Below are 27,889 nucleotides of genomic sequence, written 5' to 3'. Positions count from 1 at the left end.
GCCCAGAGAAGCCAACAGAGGCCCCGGGAACGGGCAGAGACTGCTCAGGGTTCGGCCTGTGGCGCAGGAGGAGGGCCACGCTTGGGGCCAGGTTGCCCCTGACAATTGTCTTCGTCACCGCTCTCTCCAGACTGCAGGTTTCTTCCCGTGTTAAGTGGGGTCACAGCCACGTGTTGACTATAATGGACTTGATTCACGGATGTCTTTGAAATAGGAGCCGCTTTTATTCTGGGTGCAGAACTGGGTGCAGCGTCTGCACGTGCACCTCAAGGACCCCCGAACCGGGCTGGAGGCCACCCTGCATCATGGGCACCTAATCCATGTTCACGGAGCTGCCCCAGCCTTTAAGCTTTTTGGTCTGCAGCGCATGCTAAGAGATGCCTGTTCCCCGAGGACCCAGAACAGCAGCAGGGGCCAGCTCACAGGACACCTGTGTCCCCAGAACAGAGGAGAATAGTTCCGCAAACAACAGTCGCCTTCACTACACGAGGGGCCTTCTGTTCCTCCCTGCCCTGCTCTGTGCTCTGCTGCTTTTTTTTTTTTTTTTTTTTTTAATTTTTTATTTTATTTTTGGGACAGAGAGAGACAGAGCATGAACGGGGGAGGGTCAGAGAGAGAGGGAGACACAGAATCGGAAACGGGCTCCAGGCTCCGAGCCATCAGCCCAGAGCCTGACGCGGGGCTCGAACTCACGGACCGCGAGATCGTGACCTGGCTGAAGTCGGACGCTTAACCGACTGCGCCACCCAGGCGCCCCTGTGCTCTGCTTCTAAACACAGTTCTGGCCACAGGCCACAGAATTGAACGTGCACTAGGGGGTCACTGGCCGCAGTTTTAAAAACAGCCCGTTAGAAAGCATTTCAGGACCGAGGCTGCAAGTGAGCCCTCGGAGAGGGGCCCTGGGGCGCCTGCTCTCCACTTACCCAGACCCACACAAAGTCTGAATGATCTTTTTTGTGACTCAGAAATTCCCTCAGCAGCACGAAGCCCGTCATACACGTTTACTTACTTGGAGACGTGTGTTGTCACGCTGTGTCTGTGCCCTGGTAACACAGTGAAGCTCTGTGTCGGGTGCCGCCGTCCTGGCCTCATCCTGCTGCCAGAGTATAAACTCACTGAGCACAAATTGGTCTGTCCGTCTACTACACGCACCCCACTTAGTTGTCAATAAACAGTGGCTTCCTGTGGCCGAATGCATTTAACTCAGAAAGTCGGTTTCAGTTGACTCAGTGGCATCTCCGAGAAATCATATAGGTTAGCCTGATGCTGCTTTATTCCCAACAAGTAAATATCCTGTCTGTGCAAAGTAGAGTGTATCGGGGGTGAGTCACAGTGACAGGAGTCCTTGTTGCCCCAGCCTTCTGTTTGAAAGGAGCACCACTGATGGATTGCTGGATATTCTAGGTGGATCGACAGAGGGCAGGGGTTAGTTCCCATCCGCTCCGCTGGGGGACCCCACGCCCGAGTCCTGAACAGTCTCTGCCTGTCCCGAGTCTCTTCCGGGCTCCCGGCCATCTCCGATCCACCCCAGCAAGCCAGGCAGGGGTACGTCCAGAGCACCCTCTTGTCCGATGGAAGAACGGGGGTGGCCTTCTGCTGGCACCGGGAAGTCAAGGAAATGTTTCCCAAAATGAATTACTTTCACCCACTATTTGATGATATTTCTAGAGTGTGATTTATAGAACTTTTACTTTTGCTAACCAAGTGGAAAGATTCAATTTGCAGGTTCCTTTTGTTTTTCTGCAGAAAATCTCAGCAGTCCCTTTTCTTCATTAAAAAGAAAAATATTGTCTGTAGTTACTCTTCCAAAGTCTGATCTCACAGTCAACAGAGCTGGTCGATCTTCCTTTGGAATAATGGAAGCACTAGGGGCCCAAAGCATTCTTCAAAAGGGGGTGTCGCCGCTCGGTTCCAGCTGTGACGGGCGGGGGCAGCGCGAGCACCATCTAAAGAACAGACCGCAGCATCATCCATTCTGTGCCACAGCCATTCTCACGACCTTCGTGACGGGAGACGCTCCCGTGAATGCACGCTGTGCCTTTGTGTCTTGGGATAAAATGCTTCTGATTCGTTATAGTGAGGTTTTGAGGAGACATTCAGGTGCTTGTTAAAAATCATCCTGAAGCCTTACTTACAAACACACCCATGTGAGAAAAACAGTGCAATCCTAATAATATCCCCTTACACATTTAAACCCGTATCGAGAGGGGTGCCTGGGTGGCTCAGTCGGTTGAGCGTCCGACTTCGGCTCAGGTCACGATCTCACGGTTCGTGGGATCGAGCCCCGTGTGGGGCTCTGTGCTGACAGCTTGGAGCCTGGAACCCGCTTCAGAATCTGTGTCTCCCTCTCTCTCTCTGACTCTCCCCCACTCATGCTCTGTCTCTCTCTCCCTCTCTCTCTCTGCCCCTCCCCTTTTCATGCTCTGTCTCTGTCTTTCTCTCTCAAAAATAAACAAATGTTAAAAAAATTTGAAATAGAAATAAACCCCATATTGAGAGACAAATCTACCCTTATAATGTGAATAATTGGCCTTCTGTCCTCTGTGCTTTCAGAATGTCCCCTGATCTACTCCCTTATGGCCTCCTTAATTTTGTATAGTTTAGCTGAGCCAGCACGTGTATTTGGCTGAGTCCAGCTAATTTCCGCAGAGACCGGCCTTGGTGTTTTGATCACACGCTTCCTCCTGATCCCTCCCCTGGTGCAGATTTGGTCTCGTTACTCTCTGAGTGACACTCCAGAGAAGTCAGTCTGCCTCCCACTGACGTGCCTTCGAGGAGGACCCTATTCTATTCGTAAGGCTGTGTGTTCTCACCCAACTTATTTGCCCATGTTTGCTAAGTGACACTACGCATCATAATGTGCTTGCTTCTGGTGGTACTCAGGAAGCCAATATACATAAACACTGGCTTAGTCTTAGGTAATTCATGCAGAATAGAGCACCTACTGTATGCAGAGTTTGCCTTTTTCCTCCTGCATGTGCTAGACTGATAGCCTTTTGCCTCTAGGAGGATTTGGTTCATTCCACTGGGTGGGTTCCTTGGAGGAGGTGTGGGGTGGAGAAAGGGGTTCCCAGATCTTCGTGCCTGAGGGACAGGACGCATGCGTATCTGCCCACAGGAGGCATGACCGGAGACCCAGCCTATCTGCTTAGATTGGGTATTTGGACCGAGCGACAGGTACAAACACAACATAAAATACCAGACAGATCATGCCGCTCCCCTGACCACTTAGTGGTAAATGTGTGGATGGCGGGTATCCTGGGGGACGCTGGCTGCCCCCCACGTTCCTACTGCACGTGCACCCACACACTGTTCTAACCCCTACCCCCGTCTGTAACATCCCCTGTGAGATCCCCCACTCCACTTGCTCTTAAACTGAGGAATGGGGCTCTTGTGTTGAAATTCTGGCTCAGACACACGGCTTGAAAGCTGGAGCGCCAGGGGCCACAGCAGTCTGTCCCAAGCACGCGTCTGACCTGGTATCTGGTGTCTCACACTTTACCCGTGTACCGATCTGCACAGGAGGCTGTGGACCCCAAGCAGCTGGCTCGTTTCCGACCCTGACGTTTCCTTTCTCACGTTTACGTATGTGGATTATGATGGGTTCACAGACTCAGGGCCGACAGTGTGTATTTCCTGTTCTGCCGGGGGCTCCAGGTGGCATCCTGGGAGCGGTTTCCAGGCCTCCCTCCCCTGGGGATTTTCATCCCAGAGGATACAAGCAGGTGTTAGCAAGCTGTGAGACCCTCCTCAGCTCACGTGAGATGTGACATGTGCAGGCGTAGCCTGTTTTCTCAGCGAGTGGTTTCTAGAAGATTTTCAAAGGTTCTTCAAGACATTGAGACCACGGCTTTGACTCCTAGCTTGCCTGGGTGAGCCCTCAGCTGCCCACCATCCCTGGCCCCTCTTCCGCCTCAAGACCGCTCACTCTGTTTCTCTGTCCGTGTACGTGCATCCTGCTCGGTTACGTGGCTGACCAGGAAGGCCTGATCCCTCCTCCCTCCATCTTCCTCAGCACAGATGAGTTGCTAGCCAGGTACAGATGAAGGAAGGACGGCTTCGGCACGGTGCGAAATCGAGCGTCAGACGCATCAGACGCACCGTAGCCCAAATAGGACTCACAGAGCAGACCCTCCAGACGATATGTACTGACCCGCATCCACAAATGACGCTGGGACGATGAAGTCCATAACCTCCCAGGACCTGTAGTACCAAGTCATGGCCCCAAGAACCCAAGGGGAAGCCAGACTAGTGATGCTCCCGGTGAGGTGGGCGCCCGTAAGCGGGAGGGTTCTTCCCGGTGACCTGGGTGACCGCGGGTGTCAGAGTCAATGAGTCTAGAACGAGCTTCCGTTTCACATACCGAAGGGACTTCCTAAGCTTTGCTCAGTCACCAAAAAACACAAATGGGAGTTGTAAGGGGCACATGTAATAAGAAGCTGATCCGAGTGATAATTAGCCCCTGCTCAGATCACCTGTGCCCCAGCTGTTTTCTGGATGAAAACACATTTTTGCAGGAGGAAGCTTTGCCCTGAGTAGCTGATAGGATTTGCCACCTGCATGCAAGAACTCTGAGGCACGGCGAGCCATTAAAGAACTGTAAATGGGTGACTGAAAAGCAGACCCATCGTTAAAGGGGTGGGGACAGAGTTGACTCCATGGGGACGTGCTTCATGAAGGAAAAGTGAAAGCTGTGCCTTCCACTGCGTATTGATTCTTGAAAGCAATGAACACTATCATCGTTTTGGTAAATCATTGATTTCTGTCCCCCTCATCCTTCCAATCATGCGTCAGGTCGGCCAGCCCTGAGATGGAGACAGTCACTGGTTCTGTGAGAGTCTCTTCCTGGGGCCTCATCCACAGCTCCTACGGCCCACGCTGATGGGTGTCTGCACTCCGTGGTGCTTTGCAGTCAGGTGGTGCAGACAGCAGAACTTTGGTTGGAAGGAAGGCTTGGAAGCTGTAATTATTTGCTTGGGATTTATCGTGGAAGTATCTCAGGTGCCTGTCTAAACTGGGTTGTGCTGGTGTGGGGACGGTAATTTCCCAAGGACGCTCTGCGGTGAGCAGACACTTAACTTGGACATTTAGCAAAACTGTGCTAAGCCCGCGTCTCTCCCTGCTGACCGTTCAATCATGGGAGAAGCCCCGTGAGGTGGGGCGGGGGTTTCCAAGTCTTCAAAATGTAGGGCTTTCTGGCTCTCGAGCCGGCACGTTACTTACGTGAGTTTGCCCCGTGCTTCCTGGACAGAGACCAGGAGACGGATGTCATCCCTCTGTTGTGTTCAGTACGCGTTACTACGGAGCAGTAACTACGCACAAACAGGGACGGGGCAAATGTATTCTCACCCCTTGCTCTGAAACGACTTAAACCAGGAGAGAAGATAGTTGTTGAAGCGAATACCCAGGTCAGCGGGTGCTGTGGCTGCCCATTGTATCATTTGTAAACAGTTTGCCAAATAAGAGAGTTCTTGTTAAAAAGCTGAGCAGTGTGTTCCAATCTGCCCGGGGTCTAGTGTCCTTGCGTTCCCACACTGTCCGTGCACAGGCGCGCGAGCACACGAGCAGCTGGGTGACTGGGTGGCGAGGCCCTTCCCGCACCAGGCCTGACGGGAAATATCCTTTTCTTTCCACTGGCAAAGACTTCTTCCAGAAAAATCTTAGGAAGAAAAGTCAAAGCTAGATTATGTTTTACAGGATTTTATTTGTAAGGCACTAAACTCTTAGAAGATGAATTTTAAAGGCTTCAACTCTTCAGCTGGCCCAGAGAATTACACTCATCTTAGGGCGCCTCCATGTGCCGAGCATCAGCTGGGCTCCGGCTTCCCCTCTCCCTGGACTGCTCTGTCCCCATCCCCTGGCCATGGGACGTCACTACCTGTCACCCTGGACTGTTCTGTCCCCATCCCCCGGCTGCGGGACGTCACCACCCGTCGCCCTGGGCTGCTCTGTCTCCATCGCCTGGCTGTAGAATGTCACCAGCAGTGTGGAGAATGGCCAGGAGGAGATGCCCGGGGCTGGTCCTGAAGCTCTGCCCCCTCCCTCAGTGTCTGCACATCTGCTGGGATCAGGTCTGTCTTCTCAGGAGGAAGCTGCTGACGTCTTTGAGACGGGACTCCAAGTAACCGAGCCTTCAGAAAACAGAGACGATGGGGCACCTGGGTGGCTCTGTCGGTTAAGCGTCCACCTCTTGATCTCAACTCAGGTCATGATCTCAGGGTTCGTGGGTTCGAGCCCCACATCAGGCTCTGTGCCGACGGTACGGAGCCTGCTTGGGATTCTCTCTCTCCCTCTCTCTCTGCCCCTACCCCACTCGTGCTCTCAAAACAAATAAACTTTAAAATATTAAGAAATAAAAATAAAACAGAGAGGCCCCTGTGGCTGTGTGGTATCTGTCCCCTGCCACCTTGAAGTTTGGGGGAAGCTAGTTCTATTACAAGGTATGTGCCTGAGAATACGTGGGTTTTAAAGACACTTTTAAGTCCAGAGCACTTGGTTTTCCAGATCATAGTTTTCCTCTTAGAGAAACGTGAAGAGCCGTGCGATCTGCTTGCTGATACTAGACACGCCCGAACTGAGACTTGTTACCGTCAGTTATTAGTATCTGTTAGGAACCTGCATGATGTTTGTGGTTCTCAACCCTGGTTTTGGTGCTTCATTTATAAAGTTTTTATATCTAAAACGTGGTTTGGCACGTGCTGAAACTCATTGCGTTACTGTTTAAAGAATTTATAGATGTAATGGTAGAATCTATGGAATGTCTGCTCTATTAAGCGATTTATATCATTTTTTATGATTCTCACAATAGCTCACAGTAGCCCCATAAAGTATCTTGTAGTTAATAAGGAAGGCTCCACGAGATTAACGCTTCCGTACTTAACTCCGACGGCCAAGTCACCTGGGGTCTGCCTGCCTCGTCCGGGCTTCCTCCCAGCCCCATGGCTCCTGGAAGACACCACACGGCCACACACCTTCCAGTGTATGGACGAAACCGGGGATGGTCACCCAGCAGAGGAGTGAGGCACCTTTGGGACCATCTGTCCCCCAGCAGCTGGCCTGGGTTCCTGCATCCACAACCCCCTCCCTCCTGGCGCTGGCTCCAGTGGGTCCCCGGCACCTGCAGGGACAGCCAGCCTCCCATCCAGCCTGCAGAGCCTGGGGCACAGGGACCAGCGAGGAGGGTGGCTCCTTGCCTGGGGCGTTTCCAAGGCATCAGTAGGGGGCAAGCTTCCTGTGTGATGACCTGGGGATTTGCACATTTGTGGGAATCTCAGAGAGTTTTCAGGAGGAAATGATGCACCAGAACTTGAAAACGAATCACATTGGACCTGCGCCACCCGAGTGGGGGAGGGGCCACCACGGGCAGAACTCCAGCCACACGTGGATGGGCCGCCTGCACATTTTCAGAGTTCCGCACGCCCGTGGAGAGGCCGTGTGCACCGGCCGCCCCCCTTTCCTCCGGGAGGCCGGGGGGTGGGCGTGCAGGGGATTCTCCAGAGGACGGACACAGAGAGGCCAGAGAGTTCCCACACGCCATCACGGAGCAGGACGTGTCTGTGGGTCTAGAAAACATCATTTGCTCAAGATCATTCACTGACTAGTGCCTATTAGATTCAAAAGTAGCAATTGTTAACAGCGATCAGAACTAAGATCCTTCCTTTAAAGGAAAGGTCGACATCCACACTCTCGCGTACGGAGCTGGTGCCACATGGGGAGCAGAGGCTGTGCCCAGTTTGGCGGCTGGCGTGGTGAGGAGGTTACCAGAAGGAGAGGAGGAGGGGGAGGCCCGGTCCCTGGAGCGTCTGGGCCTAGGCAGCGTGGAGGCCGCACGGAGAGCAGACACGGGGGTCCCTGACGGACACTGTGGGCCTCGGAACCAGCTGCCTGGCAACGTTTACCACCGTTACAGCACATACAGTGTTTCCGTGCCCCAGCATTCACACCTGCAGCCTCGCCCTGGCCCGGCCCAGCCAGCCCTCACGAACTCCCGAATTCAGCACTCGCAGGTCTGAAACGGAAAGTCCAGTGGTGATTACTGGAAGGCTCCAAAACGAGTTGTGTAGATCTTCACTGCCCAGAGACAGCTTGGACGAAACTCGAAATCTGGTGGCTTAGCCCTACACACGGTAGGCCGTGTCCCTAAGCCAGAGGACTTCGGCCGTATTTCGTGGAACATGAATTTCTTATCTGACGGCAGACCATTTGGTGGTAGTGGAGAGCCCAGTCCAGAAACTCAGAGGACTTTCAGTGATTGGCGTCATGGGGCTGTCCGTGCACATATGAGGTATTTGGGCTTCATGGGGCCCTCCGTGCAGACGTGAGGTGTTTGGGGGTCGTCGGGCCCTCCGTGCAGATGTGAGGTGATCAGGGGTCATGGGGCCCTCTGTGCAGATACAAGGTGCTTGGGGGCCATAGGGCCTTCCGTGCAGACGTGAAATGGTTGGGGGTCATGGAGCCCTCCGTGCACATGTGAGGTGTTTGGGGGTCTTTGGGTCCTCGTGCACACCCCAGCTGGTAACACAGATGCAGACATGAGCTGATGGGACTTCTTTCTCAAGTGACCATCGGTTTGATGCAAAAACATTCATGGTGTTGGTTCATAATCCCTCCCAGGAGATCGATGGCAAGTGAGCCCAGCCCCACCTGGCCATACATCTGAGGAGTGGGGCAGTAACAGAGGGTGGTGTGGTTTCCGAGACTCTGGCACTCACCCCAGGTCTGCAGGCTGCACCCAGACTCTCCCTGCACCAGAAAGCAGGTGTGTCCCCTTCACGATTCACCGTGCACCCTGGATGACGTCTGCCCCGTCGCAACTGTATTTTGCCGCCACGGCTGCCGTGTCCTTAAGGAAATGGCATGCCGAGCGTTGGTGACACAGAGTAAGTTGGGGCGGACATTATACATTAACCCCAGACACTCCCACAGTCTCGTGTCTGGAGCCGTATGGGTTATGTGGACACTGAAGACTATGCCTTGACGGGAGGCTTTAGAAAGGAGCTTGAAATTGGGATGATTATAATGCAGTGGCCCCGTTTCCTTGTTTTTGTAAAATAAGTAAAAACTTATTCTTGTCCTCCTTTTCTCTCATCTGGGCAGTTAATCATAAGCCTTTTTAGTACAATTTAGATTAGGTTCATTAGCCAGACCTGCTCTGCAGTATAAACACAGCTAATGAATCACAGACTTTTGCTGAGGTCTTGCACCTTAAAGCACAGGCAGGACGCGGCTGTTCCTCAAGTGCAGAACCCGTGTCATAGAGCGGTCACACCTCTCGAGAGTTTGCGGGAGAGCGGTGGAGAGATACAAGGACCACGCCGCTTCAGAGGAGAAGAGAAGGACAGCATGTAGCCGAGTGGGAGACTGAGTAAACGGTTTTTGGTGAAGACAGCTAATGAAACCTGGCAGCGGCCCCGTGTCCCAAGGGCAGAGGGGCTGGGGCTTCCCTGGTCCTTCTTGAAAGCACCCAAGTTCAACTCCTGACGGACGGGTGTGGTCTGAAACACTGGCCCATTTCGCAGATGAAGGGACAGAGTGAGCCTTTAAAGGCTCGAGTGTCTTGTAGAAAATCAGCAAATACACAGTCTTTATCTTCAGGATCTCCGCTCCCTGTTTGCTCCTCCAGTGTCCCCTGGTCCTCACTACCCAGACCCCGTGCTGTGGCCCGAGACCTCCCTCGGTGGCTCAGCTGTCATGCTGGAAGGGAAGGGACGCGGGCATAGCCTCTCCCGGGAGCTGTTTGGGTTTTCACGGAGAAGGCAGGACGTTGAGGGTGTGTTAGTGTCACATACTCTGCTCGGGGATATTACGTAGGTTTTTCTCACTTCATCTCTTTGAGGTGCCTCAGTCCGCCGTTATTAAGCGCCCGACTTCGGCTCAGGTCACGATCTCACGGTTCGTGGGTTCAAGACCCGCGTCGGGCTCTGTGCTGACAGCTCGGCTGAGCCTGGGACCTGCTTCCGATTCTATGTCCCCCTCTCTCTCTGCGCCCCCGCCCCCCGGCTCATACTCTGCCTCTCTCTTTCTCTTTCTAAAATAAATAAACTAAAAAAATAATAATAAAAATCACACACCCCTTTGACATTCATGTTGTCCCCATCTTACAGATGGGGGACCGAGGCTCAGCTTACTCACCCCAGTCATGGAGGCTGGGACATGCTCCCGCCTGATTGGGCAGGTCTGCACTCACCCCACAGGGGCCGGGAAGCCGTGCCCCCAGGTGGGAGTGTGGACTGCACACCTGGACCCAGGCAGGTGGAGCTTCAAGTCCCCGAGGTGGAAGACAGAAACCTCAGGTCTGGTGGCTGCTCAGCCTTTGAGCTCCTGAGGTTTCCGTGCCTCGGGGGAGGAAGCCTGTCGTGTTCCGGATTCCCATTAGAGGACATAAACTGCTGAGGCAGACACGCTGCCCGTGAGCCCGCCGTGTGAGCACCGTCCCTCCACGGCACGGTGTCAGAACACGCGCGTTTGTGGCAGCTGATCTGGGATGCGCTACCAGGGGACAGACGGACCCGGCGGCTGTCAGTGCTGCCCCACTTGCCTGGTGTCGCCGGGGAGCCCATAGGACAGGCCCTTTGGGTGATTGAATGACACTGGGTGACCAGGCCGCCAAAGCGTGATCCCGTCCTTCTGTGCCTAGTCCCAGGTCAGGGGCCACAGAGTTTGTTAAACCGGAACCGATCCAGAACCCGAGGCTTTGACAACGAATTGCCACCTCGGTGGTGCGGTAGAGGCCGCCTGCTAGTCACCGTGACGCGGGATGTATTCAGGCAGGAGGAACGAGGCCCTCGGCACGATTTGTCAGCGAGTAATAGGTAACCAGTCTCATCTTCATGTTTTAACAAACGGTGTTCACTGTTATTAATACCCAGAGGAATAGTGAACAACAGCTAGGCCTGGGGCTGTAGATCAAAGTTCAGTTTTATGGCTAAGTACTCCTGAAAGTGGGTATTTACAAAGATTCGGGGTCTGAAACAACCACCCACAAATCAAACCTTTGAAATTGCTTTCTTTCAGAAAATAAAAATAAATATGACATTTTGGCTATGAAATATTTTAATGTATAGATTTATATAATAAATTTTATATGCAACTATGGGTTTATTCAAGTCTTTGTAACAACGAAACATAATAAATCATGAACCGTTACTGGAGTTGACAATGCATTTTTTACGGTGATTCTCCCGGTGAAGTCCGACCGTCCTGTGCCCACGTGAAGGACGCCCGCTGGTGCATCAGCGGGTTCTGAACTCCCTTCACTGTAGAGAAGTCATGCTTTTGTGTGAGTTTCCTCCAGACCGTGGCCCCGAGCTCTCAGTGTCAGTCAGCAGGTGTCTGCCGGGTGGGAATTTCCAACCCCGAAGGTCCACAGGTGTTGTGTTCGTACATAACAAGGAGGCAGCAATGCTGACGGAAAATACTCAGTTCAGTGAAATAGTACGCATGAAAATATCATCTCTTCAATGATGCTTTGGGGGAATTTTAATAATGTAGGACTAGCACGTGATGCGGTTAGAGGTATTTGGTCCTCTGGCAGGGTGAGGACTTCCCGACGGGCCCAGGCCTCACGTGGCTGTTGTGCAGGGTGGGGTGGGGTAGAAGTGGCTGAAGACTCAAGGCCACTGCATCACAGGCTACACTCGACGCCCGGTGGCTCTGGGGAAGTACACAATTCCTGGTGCTACTCACAGGCAGAACTGGACGCAGAGCAAGCATTCAGGGAAGGCTTCCTGGCATCCATTTACATTTTAGTATGAACGAGTTGGGCATAGCTCTTTTCTGAGCCCGGATTTCAATTCCAGAAAGGAATTTCCTAAGGATGATACTGAAGACTGTGGGCACATGAACGCCTAAGAACAGCACAGAAGCCAGGGAGAGGTAGTGCCAGTACCCACTTGTCTCCCCAGTATTTTCCCGAGTGTCTGCACGGCTTCAGGCTGACAGACAGGTGGCTGATGCTGGCATGCAGCACAGGGAGGGGGGACTCAGAGCCAGAGAGAAAGGTGGGGCCTGTCTGGCCTCCGCACCCACACAGAGTGGTCGTGAGATTGTTCTAGCTGAGGTATCGCGGGCACGGCACCGTGACCGTGGGCAGTCACACCGTGTCACGTGTCTGAAAGTCGCTAAGAGAGCACCTCGTACGAGTGCTCATCTCACGAAAGGACTTCTGCAACGGCGTGCAGTGACGACTGCTAACGGGGCTTACCGTGGCCACCGCGTGGCCATGCGTGCAAATATTGACTTACTATGTTGTGGGTCTGAAGCTAATACAACGTTAAATGTCAGCCGTGCCTTATAGGGTTTTAGGTTAGTTACCAAAAACCCCGGAAGATCACCCTCCTCGTTTCCGTGTTCAGGTAACAAGCACCCTCCTCTAAGGCAAGGTAACTGCAGGCAGAGAGTGAGTGAGACAGCAGGCTGACTGTCTGAGATAACGGGCGAAAGGGGCGCCAGGGGCTGGGGGCCTGGATTTCCAGTCTGGGGTGGGTGAGGGACCATGGGCATGCCATCCGTGCAACTACCACCTCACCCCTTCCTTGGAAAGGAGCTCGAGGGGCAGGTGCCACAGGCTGAGCCGTCGCACAGTGTGAGGCGTCTCTGCTCCCCGCCCCCCCCCCCCCCCCCGCACCGTGTTCAGGGTCTGCAGGGAGCCCCGGCGCACCCATTCTCAGAGTTATGCTCAAAAGCTGCCGCTTTAGATGCCAGGATGCCCTACGTGTGTGTTGCAGACAGAAGGTAAGAGAACACACAAAACTACTCCTTTTTCACGTTACCTACAAACTGTAAATATCTGGAAAGCAGTTTTCTGTGCCGAACCGTGGGCCGGCACCTCAGAGAGCTGTGGCGACAGGAGCCACACGAGCTGCCGGCTTCACGGCCACACGTGGCAGACGCTCAGAGACAGACCGGCCAGCCGAGCGGACCAGTGGCTCGCTGTCTGTGGGCGTCTTCCTGAGCACTGATTCTCCCACCGTACGCACGAAGGACGGCACTGAGTAGACACCGGTGTTTGACGGAGGAGGACAGAAGCTGTGTATCGTTGCCCTGCCGTCTTCAGTCCAGACCATCTCGTTCCAGTGAACAAGGAGAAATTCAGACGTAGGCTTTACCAGAGACTGTGGAACAGCAACTGTCTTTATCATTTCTTTCGTACGTATAAAAGACTGTGGGCTGGTGGACAAGATCTGGAAAGCCCAGGAGGTTTAGAGGACGACCAAATGTCACTATTGTCATCCCTCCGGTCAGCGACGGTCCCAAATCAGCATCATGGTAAACTGCCTCCAGTCTGCCCTCTGAGCAAAGTGGGGACCTCGAAGGACACAGGGTTTGAGCAATGCTTCTCCCGCAAGCGTTACATCAGGAATCTCTCAAGTACTTGCAAGGTCTCTAACGGTCTACACTTCGTGCCATAGTGAACCATTCTGCTGCAATCAGATACCCAAAAGCCAAGGCTGCCGAGGTTTTTAGAGAAGAAACGAGCGTCACTGCTTCCCTGCAGTCCCTCGTGCAAAACCCAGGGCAAAGACCCCTTGCTCACCCCTCCTGCACATCACAGCACATTCCAGCTGGCGTGGAAGTCATCCTACGGGGGGTGAACAGGCAAAGCGAGACACCAGATAGTCACCCGGTATAGAAGATTAAGACAACATGCCAAATACACAATTTAAGAGTATTTGAAAGTTAATATCATGGCTTCTTTTAATGTTAAAATGCCTAGAAAACTCCTCTCCAGACAGCTGGTGGTGTAACAAAGAGAGGGAGAGGAGGTGGTAACAGGCAGAGGATCCCCTTCCCCAGCTTCACACGAAGCCAATAATTCCGGGAGCACCTGCACACTGTGGGACTGGGCTGGGTGTCCCTGCAGCCCAGGAACGCTGGCCACAGCTGACCTGTGGGGGGTTGGATGCCAGCTCTGTTGGCTTTAGTTAGAGAAGGAAAGGGAGGGATCAGGGCCTTGGATGAATTACTTTTGTTCATTCCACTAAGTTAGTGGTTCTCAACCCTGCCTGCCCACCAGACTGGCCCCTGGTGCCATGAAATGAACCCGCCTGGGCCTTGGAATGTACTTTCTCAGATGATATCTCGTCATCGTTGATTTAGGGTTAATAGATTGGTTGTTAATCCCAGACTCAATAGTGACGTTGAGTGGAGGTGGAATCATCCTGCCAGTCCTGAAGTCATTAGAGCAGCTGAAAGGGCTCCTGTGAGTTGTCATGGACTTGGGTTAACTCTGTGGCGTGCGTGGGTTTGGTGGGTCATTACATGTTGTTATGTAGTCTGGACTTACTAACAGGGTGAGGACATAGGTTGGAATTCAGGCCACAGCAAATGCCAGGGCTGTTGGTAAAACGAGGTGGCGAGATAATGAGGGCGACAGCGGTACTGATGTTCATTGGAGCTAGGGTGGCCCTGCCAGCTCAGTGGGTTAATATGTGGCCCTCGGTAAGTTAGCTGTGAGTCCCACACCCAGGGCTACTGGTTGGATAAAGAGGCTGAGCGTCTCAATAGTTACAAGTATAGGAATTAGCTGAGCATCTCCTACAAGCTCCTCGGGGGAATCAAGCCAAGATTTAGCAGAGTGCCCTGCAAGTTGAGTGTCAGATAAACAACAGATACTGCATGGGACAGAACAACAAAAAAATTACTCTTTGATTATCTGAAATTCAAATGTAACGGGGGGTCCTGTATATTACGCGGCGGCCCTGGCTAGGGACTCCTCATGAGCCAGCGTCAGAATGAGCTGCCCGTCAGAGACAAAGAACAAGTTTTGGTCCCCGCAGTGTTCATGCTGGTCTCTGAGACTTTCATGTAATGTAGGTATGGGCAGTAATAACCTGAGGGAGGAAGGCCAGGTTTTTCTAGGCTTTATAAAAATGCCCCTCACTCTGTCTGTAAAACAATATTTCCAGTTTAAACATGATGGACAAATCTTCATGCAAACTTTGGCATAAAACCTTATTAAATACAGAAGGTGGTGCAAAAGATTTAACTCTGCATGCATTTGGAATGTAGACTTCAAACATATTATATAAAACATAATTAATGTCACTTTTGAAGTGAGTTATGTTCAACTTTCACAGCAGACAGGTATAGTTTCATCTCAAAGCCTTCAGATATTTAAATAAGAAACAGTCTGCTTTTCACTTCAGCATTTTTAAATCTTTTCCCCCAAGTCAAGAGAAATGCAAACGTTAAGTGGATGTTGTAGTTGGTTGTAACTGAACTCCTTGGAAGATGGTCTTGTGATTTATGTGAGTGCACAGTGGTGGGGTTGTGGTGAACTTAACTTGATAAGCCTCCAGGCCTGAAAGCCAGGGCTGTGAGTGCTAATGCCCACACAAGGTCTGCTCAGCTGTCTCCTGCTTTGAGAGCCTTTATTATCCTGGGCAGAGTTGGGATTGACTTGTTAGTGACTTTGAGTTGTTCTCTTAGCCTGACTTAGGTGACATGTAACTATTAGTGAAAATTCTGCAGACTTTAGGGGCAGCTTCTGCTGAGACTTGATCCTTGGTCCAAAATAAAATCGTGAGCATTTCTATGGCTTTCAAAGAAAAGCCATTAGTAATCACTATGGTTGCGTCTGATGGCACAGCTGTGAATGGAAGAAGGGGAAGCGAGCATTCAGGCTAATCAGTGTCTTTGTCCTAACAGAGCAGAAATGAATTCTTAATTTAAGCAGCCTTCAAATCCTGTCATTAGGGAAACGGCTAAAATGTAGGCTTGAGTATGCTTTTTTTAAAGTAAACTTTTAAAGACTGGAAGACTCTAGAAACTGGGCGGACTGTTGGATTGCTGAACTTTGTGGTTACTTCACTTTCTCAGTGGAGCTCACGGGGTCCTAGAAGCAGCTGCCAATTGTCATGCCTGAAGCCTGGGACCGCCTCGCACTCTGGGGGTGTCACTGCGCCCGTGCCAGTAACACCAGTGACTCTGCAAGGCCCTGTGCTGTGCCCTTTCTGTCTATGAGGAGTTTCCTGACCGCAGCCACATGGCCAGGAAACTCAGCTTCACAGGGAGACTCATTGACTTGACCGCCGGCCTCCTTGCCTGGCCCCATCCCTTAATCAATGCGCAGGTGGCGTTCCGGAGGGAGGCTGATACTGGTGGGGTGGAGAAGGCGGGGGGGCCAGATGGTGAGAGAGCACAAGTTTGCAGGCTCTGGATGGACAGAGGCAGCAGTACCCGAGGGCAAGGCGCCCCATGACTTGGACAAGGCCTCTGTGAGCTGGGATGGGCCCCTGGGCTTCAGAAGGAACAGAACAGCCCTGTAGTGGGGCTGACCCCAAGGGAAGACCTGGGGTCAGCTGAGCACAATGTGGGGGCAATGCATGGCCTTTGGGGACATGAGCCAGAGTTTGAAACCTAGACATAACAGCACATCTTCCAATTCCACTCCCATCAGAGCAAAGCCTCCTGTCCCTGCAATAAAAGAAAGTGAATGTCTTCTTCAGACACTTAGGTGAAGTCAGCTTCCAATGTCTGGCTGCTCTTGGGCTGCCACATGTGCCCTTCAACCCTGTGGTTGTGCAGAGGAGCCTCGTGGGCGTCAGCGCAGAGGGCTCAGAAGGGGACAGCCCTCCTCACGTGCTTCCCACCCCAGTGCTGCTCTGTAGTTTGGGGTTCTGCATGGGTCACACTTGGGAATGGGGCTGTCCCACCAAAGGGCTGTGCTCCAACATGCAGCATGGAGTCACGGTTCTGGTGAGGACAGGAGGGTTGCTTCACTGCTCTGGGCCTTTGTCAGCTTGGTCAGGACACACGTCTGCCCTCCCGCCACCACTGGGGAGCTGCAGGGCTCACACACATACACACACACACACACACACACACACACACACACACACACTGCACGGAGTGGGAGATGGGGCAGAGTGCCAAGCACAGTGGATAAAAACGTGGCATTTTGTTTCCTTGTTGTTTATGAGGTAATGCAGTATTGGATTCCTTTATGCGGAGAAATCCAATATTTTCTTATGAGCAATTTCCCTTTTCATATACAAACATTGTTTTCCCTTCTACCTACTGTTTTGAAGCCTTTCCTGTTCCTTATTGTAGATTCCGAGTTAGCATGATTCAGAGACAACTATTCCCTTCCCCAAAGGTGTAATTTGTACCTGTGCTTCCAAGGGTTTAAAACCCAGAGGTTGAACACATGTGTCTTTTCTGAGCCTCGCAGTAAGAATTCACAGGTCAGGTCTTTATGAAATGAAGGGTCACTCATGGCTCACGCCTCCAACCAGCTGCCCCCATGCCGCGGCCTGAGAGATCCCTGAACTGCAGAGCCAGAGGCTGGGCTCAACAGGACTCTTCAGGGACATCACCCACCCTCCCCAGACCCCGATTTCTGCATCCATCATAGCAGAAATGAGCAGGTGTCCACCGACTTCCGTGAATGTTGGACTTCTTGAAGTTTGTCTCCCTGGGCACCCTTGAGCCTAAGTGGCCCTCCCCCACCCAGAATCATCTCTCTCACCTCTTCAGCCCCTTTGTTCAGGGGGGGTTACCTCATTCCAATACCAGTTCAAGACACTGGGCTTCCTCTTGAGGAAGGTCAGCGCAGAAGCCCCTCTGAATCAGACACAGGTCATGGCGGAGGCATGAAGGGACCCAGAGACATGACAGAGAGAGCAGAACCAGTCGGAGATGCGGGGGGCTATGTGTCCTCAGGTCATGTACTCAGCCTCTCTGGGCCTCATGTTCCTTGTTGGACAATGTCCATGCTGCGACCAGTTGATCTTGCTTGTGAGGACTGGCTGTGGGCAGATGCTGTGCTGCCTCAGTTTCCCTTCCAGCGAGTCTTACGGTGCTGACACCACTCCTGCGGTGACTGGGGAGGTAGAAGCCATGATGCCTGATGGAATGGCCATGATGCCCTGTGTTTTACTGAGTGTCGCCCCCAATGATCTCAGACCCCTCCCTTGTCCGCAGGTGATTCCAGAGACGTGAGGGAACGTGCCCATGTCGCGTTGCGTCAGTGGCCACACCCAAGTGTGTGGGGTGCTCATCTTAGACACACGCCTCGTGCACGCAGAATTAAGTGTTGGCTCTGGAGAAGCATGACTGACACAGGGTCACACAAAGGCCTGATTACGATTCGCCCCAAGGTGGCAGCAGAAACTGGGTCCCGTGTCAGATGGCACTCATCTGGGTTTCAGGATGACAGAAAAATAAGTCATGAGGTGAGTCTAGTCAGAGAGGTTGTAGGCTCACAGCCCCAAGTTAGGGGTGTCCCTTCAGGGATCACGGGAGTGAAGACCGACTTCATTACGTGTGTGTAAATATGTCGGTGGAGGGCTTCTAAAACTTTTCAGTCTATGGCACATTTCTGTTTTTTTTTTTTTGTTTTTTTTTTTAACGTTTATTTATTTTTGAGACAGAAAGAGACAGAGCATGAACGGGGGAGGGTCAGAGAGAGAGGGAGACACAGAATCGGAAGCAGGCTCCAGGCTCCGAGCCATCAGCCCAGAGCCCGACGCGGGGCCCGAACTCACGGACCGCGAGATCGTGACCTGGGCCGAAGTCGGACGCTCAACCGACTGAGCCGCCCAGGCGCCCCAGCACATTTCTGTTTTTGCTAAGAAACCGCGACGGACATTTTCACTTGGTGTCAGATGGGCATTTCGTTTCTAGCACTGAGTACCACTCTCACTCTTGCAGCCTGTGCCGCTCCGGCCCCTCCTGGCCACGGAAGGCACAAAGCCAGGACGCTGGGCCAAGGCGGCCCACGGCCACCAGGTTCAGAAGGTCGGTGCAGAGCAAGCAGAGCCGCTGGCCCAACACGCTGCCCACGCTTCTTTCTCAGGTGACATTTGCCTTAGTGACATTGGCGAGGCAGAGGGTTCCCTTCCCGAGCACGGACGGGGCCAGAAGAAAGATCCCCGAGAGAACGTGCGTGCAGGTGTCCCTGGATCGGGCCCAGGGATCGAAGCCAAGGCCTGTCAGAGCGGGTGTCCGAGCAGGACGGTGTGGCCCGCCCCCCTTAGCTCGCCCGTCGCACATCCGATGGCGCCCAGGGTAGATGCTGGGGACGGCAGGGCGGCAGGCGCACAGGCACTGCCCGTGCATCTCAGCGGCACTGCCGTCTGGGTCAGGTTCCGGCTGGGAGATGGTGCAGATACGGTGAAAACACATTTAAGCTGAAAGACAAGGCCTGGTTGGGTGAGGCGGGACGGGAACCACTGCTTGTGCCAACACCCACTTGAAGCGAAGCCTTATCAGCTAGGAGGCAAGCCAGAGCCAGAAAGCTTGAATGCATTTACCCCCAACCCATATCCTAGTTTTCTAACTGTGAAGGGTTCGCCTGGTTAACCTGCTTCTAGGCCTTGTTCAGTTTTGGTCTGATAAAGGACAAGAGCAGAGGCAAAGTCGGCAGTTAATCATTCCCACCTTTAAAAGTCAGGACCGACTGGGGCTCTGGGTGGCTCAGTCGGTTAAGCGTCCGACTCTGGCTCAGGTCATGATCTCGCAGTTTGTGAGTTTGAGCCCCGCGTCAAGCCTTATGCTGACAGCTCAGAGCCTGGAGCCTGCTTCAGATTCTGTGTCTCCCTCTCTCTCTGTTCCTCCCCTGCTCGTACTCTCACTCTCTTAAAAATAAATAAATATTAAAAAAAAAAAAAAGTCAGGACCGACCTTCAAACCCACTCACCGTCATCCGGGGAATGTTCTCGAAATAATGCGACAGGCCCGTGTTCAGCTGCGGCTAAAGCTTTGTGAGTGCCGTGTGAGCTTTCTGTCGGAGGCCTGCGTGTGCTTGGTGTGTTTGCAGGCCGGCCTCTCGTGCGTTTGATTTCCACAGCCGGCTCAGCGTCCACTCACCCTTCCAGTCCGTTCTGCGGAAGCTTGCCCTTTGTTGCTTTCTGCTGTGTACGTGTGTGTCTGAGCTAAGGCGAACAAGGTCTGCAGGCGGAGGCTGGCTGTTTTGGTTTATTCTCGTAATTCCATTCTTCCCCAACTAATGCAGACTGCTTCCAAGTTGGCCGCGCGGGCTGCGTGACCACGGTCGCCATGGCAACTGTATTTAATTAGAAGTGTGCATTCTGTTGCATTCTAGTTCTAAAGAGACGAAAGCACAGCCGTGTCTGGTCTAATGTTATACCTAACGTGCTCATCTGACGGGCCAGCCCTGGAGCAGACCAGTCACGAGCAGGAAGACACAGCTCCAAAGTGCACAAAGTGGCTGCTGCTGTGGGAAAATGGGGCGTGGTCAAATCACGTTAAATGACTTTAATGAGCTGTCTTGTAAATACTTGATTGACCCAGTTCACACACCATTCATATATAAAAGTATAACACGTGTCACTTTTTAAGCAACGGCCGGAAGATCCCATAACATGAAATTCCACTGCAGGTTTGCGTGAGAAGCGTCCGTAGCCTCGGGACCATCTCTCATTGCCAGCCTTGCATCTGCCTTTCTTAACGTCCTGTAAACGGAAAATGCTGATTTGCTGAACCGAAGGTGGTGACAGCCCATGTGGCTTTGGTCACAATGTACTAGAATGAATCCTTCTGCAGACGACAGCATGGTTAACCATATTTAATGTTACTACCAGGATGTAAGCGTGGAATATTTGTGTGCCTTAAAACTCACTCATGAACACCGGAGGCCTGCATAAGTGCACGTGGAAAAATTATATTTATGGGACATGTGCCAAAGTATGTATTTACTACATACGTGATGTATTGCCAGAAGAGCCCTTGCCTGAAGCTGCCTGTCTCCATATGGAGATGAGCCAGCTATGCCTCTCACCTCTGACTGGGTGTGGGGGTCCGGGACCCCGGCGCAGCCCCGGTGGAGGCTAGGGCAGCAGACTGCTCTAATCCGGTGCCCCGGGGGCCAGCTGGGTAAAGAACCCAGGTCCCTGCATCTCCCTGGCCCTGCCATCCCATCTGGGCAGGAAGGGCAGTGCTAGATGACCCCCAAGACCTTTTACCCCCACATGATGATGTCACTGCAGGCACATGCTGTCTGCTTTTGCAGTACATGCCACTGAGCAACTGAACATCAGTGCCAGCGACCTGACGTGTTCTCCCAACAGAAGGAGACAGATTTCATGTTTGGGATGTCGACCTTAAGATTAACCAACGTTAGGCGTGGACACGGTAACTGCAGGCTTTGAATATTGCTGAAGGAGCCTCAGTGTAGAACTTTATGGACAAGAGAGGTAGTGTCATCCTGGGCAGTGCGACGCTCACCCAGGATTCAAGGGGGCTGGAGGTGGCGGGGGGTGGGAGGGATGGAAGCAGAGTGTGGCCGACTCTGCAGACGAAGTCTAATCTGCAGAAGAGCTCAGATTTATTATCTGTTATTTATTAAACCCAAAGTATAGTGGAGACTCATGGACGCCCTGCCCGGGTGGACACCTGCACGGGACAGCCATGCACCACGTTCCAGTGCTGTGTTCACAGAGGGGGCACCCGTGCCCAGGTTACAGCTTGGCAGGGACCTCTGAGCAGTGCCCTTGGAGCAAAGAGGCACGAATCTCTCGTGTTTGGGCATTGGGGGTGTGGAGCGTTGGGGACGCGCTGAGCTAACTGCCATCCACTCCTGAAATGTATTAAAGAGTGACTCTCTCTCTCTCTTGCAGAGGAAGAGGGCGGGGACCTGGTCCAGCCGGGCATCAGCTTTCCGGGGCCGGCAGAGGAGGATCTAGGTAGAGTACACAGCTCGGCCCCGGTGACTGCACAGATCAGACACGGCGGGCACGCCCCGGGCCGGGTGGCGCTCTGCACCTCACAGACGGGATCCCCACCGCAAAAACGGGTTAAGCAAGCGTGTGACTTTGCGCGTCCTAATTTCAAGAACGGAGTAAGATGTGGTGAACATTTTAAATAGTTTGTAGACATTATGGAAGCTGTAGGTGAGAACACGTTTGCTCCAAATCACCACAGATGAATTGCTGAGGCAGCTAACTATTATTAATAATCATCAAGCTGTTGGCATCATTGATATGTGTGTGAGATGGCACCTCTCGCCTTTGCTCTCTTGTGACTAAAACTTGCTCTCAGTGGATCTGAGGAAGGGAAGAGCTCCTCATTTATGGTTCTTACGAGCTCTTTCACCCGACTTGAGACAGCAGATTACTGCGGGCCAGCCCAGTGCGCACCGGGGTGTGGATGCTGAGTGTGGCCGTAAGCTCCAAATTACCGTCACAGCGTATTTCCTGTGGAGATTTCCTTTTTATGCCACATCACACACACAATCGAGCCAGTGCTCTCTTTGGCCATCGTCACTTGACGTGGATCATGCTTACATGAAAAGGGGCCAGTGTCTCTGTAAGACATGTGGAGTGTTGAATAAATTCAACATCCAACAGCAAGTGAGAAAATACACCCTACTGGTGGCTCCATGCTGTCTGCCCCACGCTGTGCGATGGCCTAAAAGATGCCAAGCTGCTCTCCCAGGTCACCAATGGTCCTGGGCTGTCACAGCCCTCGGGGCTGAATTAGGGAACATGAGGATGGTTTAGGCTTGAATTTGAATTTTTCCTAATTTATTTCAGACCTTTAGCCAGTGAATCTATTGCCCATTTGATTGGCTTAAAGAATAACATTGGAAAGTCAAAGAGGCCACTTGTATAAAGCTGTGATTTCTTTTAAAGAAAATTAGGGGCACCTGGGTGGCTCAGTCGGTTAAGTGTCCGACTTTGGCTCAAGTCACGATCTCGTGGTTTGTGCGTTCGAGCCCTGTGTCGGGCTCTGTGCCGACAGCTCAGAGCCTGGAGCCTGCTCCCGATTCTGTGTCTCCCTCTCTCTGTGCCCCTTCCCTGGTCACACTCTGTCCCTCTCTCTCAATAATAAATAAGTATTAAAAGAAAATTTTAGGGGCGCCTGGGTGGCGCAGTCGGTTAAGCGTCCGACTTCAGCCAGGTCACGATCTCGCGGTCCGTGAGTTCGAGCCCCGCGTCGGGCTCTGGGCTGATGGCTCGGAGCCTGGAGCCTGTTTCCGATTCTGTGTCTCCCTCTCTCTCTGCCCCTCCCCCGTTCATGCTCTGTCTCTCTCTGTCTCAAAAAAAAAAAAAAATTGAAAAAAAAAACTACAATAAAAAGAAAATTTTAAAGAAAATCAGAAGCAAAAAAAAATTTTCTTTTCAATGAGATTATAAATACAGATTTAGTTGTAAAAGAGTAGCTATTTTCCACTGTGATCGAGTTCAAAATTTACTTCTAACTTGCCGTTCTAAACAAGCCTTTCTTTACTCAGAAATATGCAAACCAGGTTATCTTTACTTCTTACTAGAGAGCGAACTGGCTCGTGTGGATGGGCGTGCGTTATTTTTTGTTACACTCGGTGGCGCTCTCCATCACCCCGAGCAATCACCAGGAAGCAGGCCTAAAGAGGCGTCCAGTGAACGTACGATACCGTCAACTTTTGTGTCACTGGGACTTTGGCGGTTCACCTGCACTCGTGCTGTGTCTGGACGTCTTTAGATCACCATTTGCCTGTGGTGCCGGTTCCCTTCTGTGACCGCCTCAGAACAGGGGACATGGGCCAGAACAGAGGAGGGGTGTGCGTCTTTAAGCCACATTTTGTGGCCGGCAGGATTTGGTGCTGACAGTCAGCAGCCAGGAGGAACTCAGGGGAGAGCCAGGGCGCATCCCTGAGAGCTGGTCCACCTTGGGGGAGACCCCTTATCTCGGCTAAATCACGGCACACTGGGCCTTGTGTAACACGGGACGGCGTCCCGGAGGGGCGTAGGTGACCAAGCAGCAGCACAAAGCCAAAAGCTTGTGGGGATCACACTGGAAGCACAGGTCCCACCGTGTTCTTACTGCCGAGTCCCAGACGGGGAGTTTAAATATGTTCCTGGTCACGCGAATGGAGTGTGGAGAGGTAAGTACAGGGATTGAAGGGGTCAGAGCACCTCACTGGCAGCATGACATGGGCTGCATTGTACAGACACAAGGCATTTTGTCTTGTTGGTAAAATATGCACAGCGTAAAATTCATCATTTTGACCCCTTTTCAACGTGTGTGTTCGGGGACGTGGAATACATTCACAGTCACCCAACAGGGTGATTGTCACCGTCCCCAGATCTCTTCCCATCTTCCCAAACCCAACTCTGCACCCAGGAGCAGGTACTTCCCGCCCCCCACCCCTTCCTCCTCTCTGCTTCTGTGAGTTTGACTATTTTAGATTCCCGGTCTGAGCGGGGTCATGCAGTATCTGTTGCTCTGTGACTGACTTCTTTCACTCTCTAGAATGCCCTCAGGATTCGGCCATATCGTAGCACGTGACAGAACTTCCCTCCTTGTTAAGGCTGTGTAATATTCTGTCGTATGTATCGACCACATCCAGTCTGCCCCTTCATCCCTTAATGGACACGTGTGTTACCTCCACCTCTAGGCCACGATGCGTAATGCTGTCAGACGCACAGAATCTCTTCGGGACCTTGCCTTTGTCTTTTAGAATTGCTGGATCCTAAGTTTGTTTTGCGGAACGTCCGTACTGTTTAGGGACAGAAAGTGTTTGGTGAGCTGCTTGTGCGGTCTGGCCGTGAGGGGATGACGATTACGAGCACGTCAAGACAGTTGGATTTTAGAGGCGGAAAGAAAGATGAGGCTCTGGGGAGCGTCGGCCACAAGGAGCTCGCAGACACACATCCAGCTTTCCCACGCGTGGTGCTGAACGAGCAGGCGTGGCGTGACTTGGACCCACGCGGAGGTGGCCCGGGTCGGGGACATGCACCAGTGGGTCCGGCCATCCTTCTCAGCCCGTTCACGGCAACACTGGGTGTCCACCGTGGTTCTCACTAGCCGGAGCCACCTGGGGAGTATTTAGAAATACGGAGACCCGGTCCCGCGCCGGGACGTTCCGATGCGTGGTTGCCTCTGAGGGTTCCCTGCGTGACTCGCGTGTGGCCCGGGGCAGGGAACGCTGGTGTCAAGGGCACAAACGGCAAGGAAGGCAGCTAGGGCGGCTCAGCGGGAGGAAGGGGGGAAGGGCTGAGTCACGTTCCCACTGCTGCTAGAGTCGCTGATCAGGAACAAATGCCAACTCGTAGACTTTTTCTTTTTTTCAAATCCCCTCTGCCTGTAGCCCCTGAAGCGGATGGGTCTTTACAGGTCTTCTGTCTTGAACGCACGGCTCTCCCATCCTCCTGCCTCACATCCACGTTAACGGCCGTGGCTGTGGAAGGAGGACGTCTTGTTTCCGAAACGTGTGGCCGCTCCTCAGGGCAGCTCGGGCTACTTCCGGGCAGCGGTGAGGTTACAGGAGGGGCGAGCGGCACTCATTGCAAATCCTAAAATCGTCCTTCGTGACAGACAATTTGGCAAAGAAATAGGAGAATTGGCTCCGGCTCCTCCTGTGCCCCATTAAGGGTGCATGCGTGCTGCAGAGCTCACATAATGCAGCATATGGAAGTAGGAAGATAAAGCAGGTTGCTTTAGAATTAATCTGAAGTCGGCGGTAAAAGTCAATTGATTTAGCACCTTCTCAATGACTACAAGGGAAGAGCCCACTTCTCCCAGGGAAAGGGTTTGAGGGAAGACCTTCAGACACACTGAGATCAGATTGCTCTCTCTGCCGGTAATTTTCGTGACACCGTTCTCTTAAACGTTATATTTAAATCAGTTGTAGAGGGTTGCCAGTTTATAAGCATTTATGAGGACTGCAATATTGGCCTAGATTTTATGCTGGTAAGTCAGCTGCAAAGTGAAATTTTTTTTAAAAAGTCGACATTAAATGATCAAAGAAGAGTAGGTACATATTATATGAGACACGACACAAGGAAAAGGGGTGGACTCTGCAATTTAAAAAAGTACTTGAATGTTGAAGCAATAATTACCGACACAGCCTTCTGTGGGGCAGGTGCATATGTGGGGATATGGTCTTGTCTAGTGCCACCCCCCCGTTATCATTTCTGGTCTGCACACCATTTAACCACATGCACGTCACACAGTATTTAATTATACAAAACTTATTTTCAAAGAACTCCCTTTTTAGATGGGGCACCCGGGTGGCTCAGTTGGTCGAGCGTCCTACTCTGGATTTTGGCTCCGGTCATGATGTCAGGGTCATGGGAGGGAGCCCCGGGTCGGGCTCTGCAGTGACACCACAGAGACTGCTAGGGATTCTCTCTCTCCCTCTCTCGCTCTCTGCCCCTCCCCCACTTACATGCTTGCTCTCTCTTTCTAAAGGAAAATGTTTTGTTTTTTTTTTTTAAAAACTCCCTTTTTAGAGATTTATATTTTGTGTCCTTTTATAAACACCCCTGGTCATCTTGTAGACATGTAGCTTTGTAACTGAATGGACATCCACACTTATTTCCTTAAGGGAAGTTCCTAGAAGTTTCTAGAAATAGTGGAAATGGTGCCATGTTTCTGTGCAGTGATAGTGTGTTCATTTGCTGCACCCTAAGTGCTGTGAAACCCTCTCTCCATCCTTCCCTGTCCTCCCCTTGTCCTTCACCCCCACGCACCAGTACCCGTGGGAGCCCAGAGGCCACAGGGGCAAGAATCCTCCCCAGGGTGTGACATCCACAGTTACCATCACATGCGGCAGGACAGGGGGAAAGGTTAAACATCAGTCAAGAGAGCATTCCAAAAGACTGTATAACCATTTCATGTTAAAACTTTATTTCTATACAAAGAAATCAAAATTAGTTTTAAAATTGCTAATATTTATTATTTGTGGAAATTAGGATGTTAGGAATTTACATCTAAATTTCTGAATTGCATTCCCTAGCTTTTCCCCTAAATATCAATTTTTAACTTGCACAATTTCCGAGCCTGGTTGTTACCAAGTGAATTACAGTATCTTTTCCCCGGGCCGGCCCCCTTCCTCAAGCAGTAAATCTTTATTGACTCATTCATGCTTCCATGCACACATGCCTTTGTCCTAGCTTGTTCAGGCCACGGTAACAAATGACCGCGGACTGTGTGGCTTGTAAACAGCAGCATTTGTATCTCCCTGCTCTGGAGGCTGAAGTCCAAGATCAAGGTGCTGGGGATTTGGGGTCTGGTGAGGGTCCTTCCTGGCTCATAGACTCCGTCTTCCTGTGAGTCCCCACCCGGGGGGGTGAGGGGGCTTTCTGTGGTCTCTTATATAAGGGCACTAATCTCTCATGAGCTAACCACCGCCTCAAGGACCCCCCTCCCAATGCCATCAATGTATACATTTTGGGGGATGCAGACATTCAGACTGTAGCAGCCTTCATTCATTCATTCATTCATTCATCCATTCAAGTGACAAAGTTCAGTGTTTTCTGCTACGTAGGGTGCTCCCATGTCCACGCAGACGACCACCAAGCTCCCTGACTTAGTTCCACTCGGTGGAGGAATTAGAAAAAAACAAACCAGGCTGGTGTATAGGCTAAAGAAAGTGAGTTCAGTACAGCTAGAGAGGCACTGACAACGTTCCCTAAAAATGCAACAGGTGTCAAACTAGTGCAGAGCGAAGAACCAGAGAGGAGGGTGAAGAAGGTGAGAGAGAAGCTATGCAGCCAGGCCTGAGCTCAGCAGCCGTGTGGGGCGGGGCCACCGGAGGACAGGCCGTGCGTCCACCTGCTACTCAGCCCTCCTGGTCCGGGAGCAAAGCATGAGATCGCTCTCGACCCTGACCTGGAAATCCGACAGCCGCCCTTGGGGCATAAAACACATCAGCGTGTGAACTGGTAGTTAAAGAACCCGTGTAGAAAAAGCGTGCCCTGATTAGGATCCCAGCACCGGCCTGTGCGGGTGGGGCTCCTTCTGGAAGGCGAGAGTCAGTGAAGCACAGCTGTGAGGTTGGGTGTCCATCCCGCAGAGATGCACTGCACTCAGCAGGGCACACGGTGTGTAAGCCTCACCCACACCAGGAAGACGCTGTCCCCGGCCTCACGGCCTCAGAGGGCCTGAGGGTCGCGACGAGCCCACGGCCGTTGAGACGATGTCACCCACACCAGGAAGACGC

At 52.2% G+C, this 27,889-nt stretch overlaps 1 protein-coding gene across 3 annotated transcripts in view; it reads left to right on the top strand.

Moving 5' to 3' along the window:
• DLGAP2 (DLG associated protein 2) overlaps positions 1 to 27,889 on the top strand; it is a 386,235-nt gene that overhangs the window by 200,371 nt on the left and 157,975 nt on the right. For 2 of the 3 annotated variants that reach the window (XM_049631830.1, XM_049631828.1), the window contains exon 3: positions 21,582 to 21,647. The exons of the other annotated variant lie outside the window; for it this stretch is intronic. The gene's annotated coding sequence lies outside the window, so the exon portion shown is untranslated. The remainder of the gene's footprint in view (positions 1 to 21,581; positions 21,648 to 27,889) is intronic. 3 annotated transcript variants of the gene reach the window in all.

The sequence above is a fragment of the Panthera uncia genome, chromosome B1 (assembly GCF_023721935.1).
Source record: "Panthera uncia isolate 11264 chromosome B1, Puncia_PCG_1.0, whole genome shotgun sequence".
In the NCBI taxonomy this organism is placed as follows: domain Eukaryota; kingdom Metazoa; phylum Chordata; class Mammalia; order Carnivora; family Felidae; genus Panthera; species Panthera uncia.
Note: the sequence above shows the minus strand (reverse complement) of the source record. Positions and strands in the feature narration are given on the sequence as shown.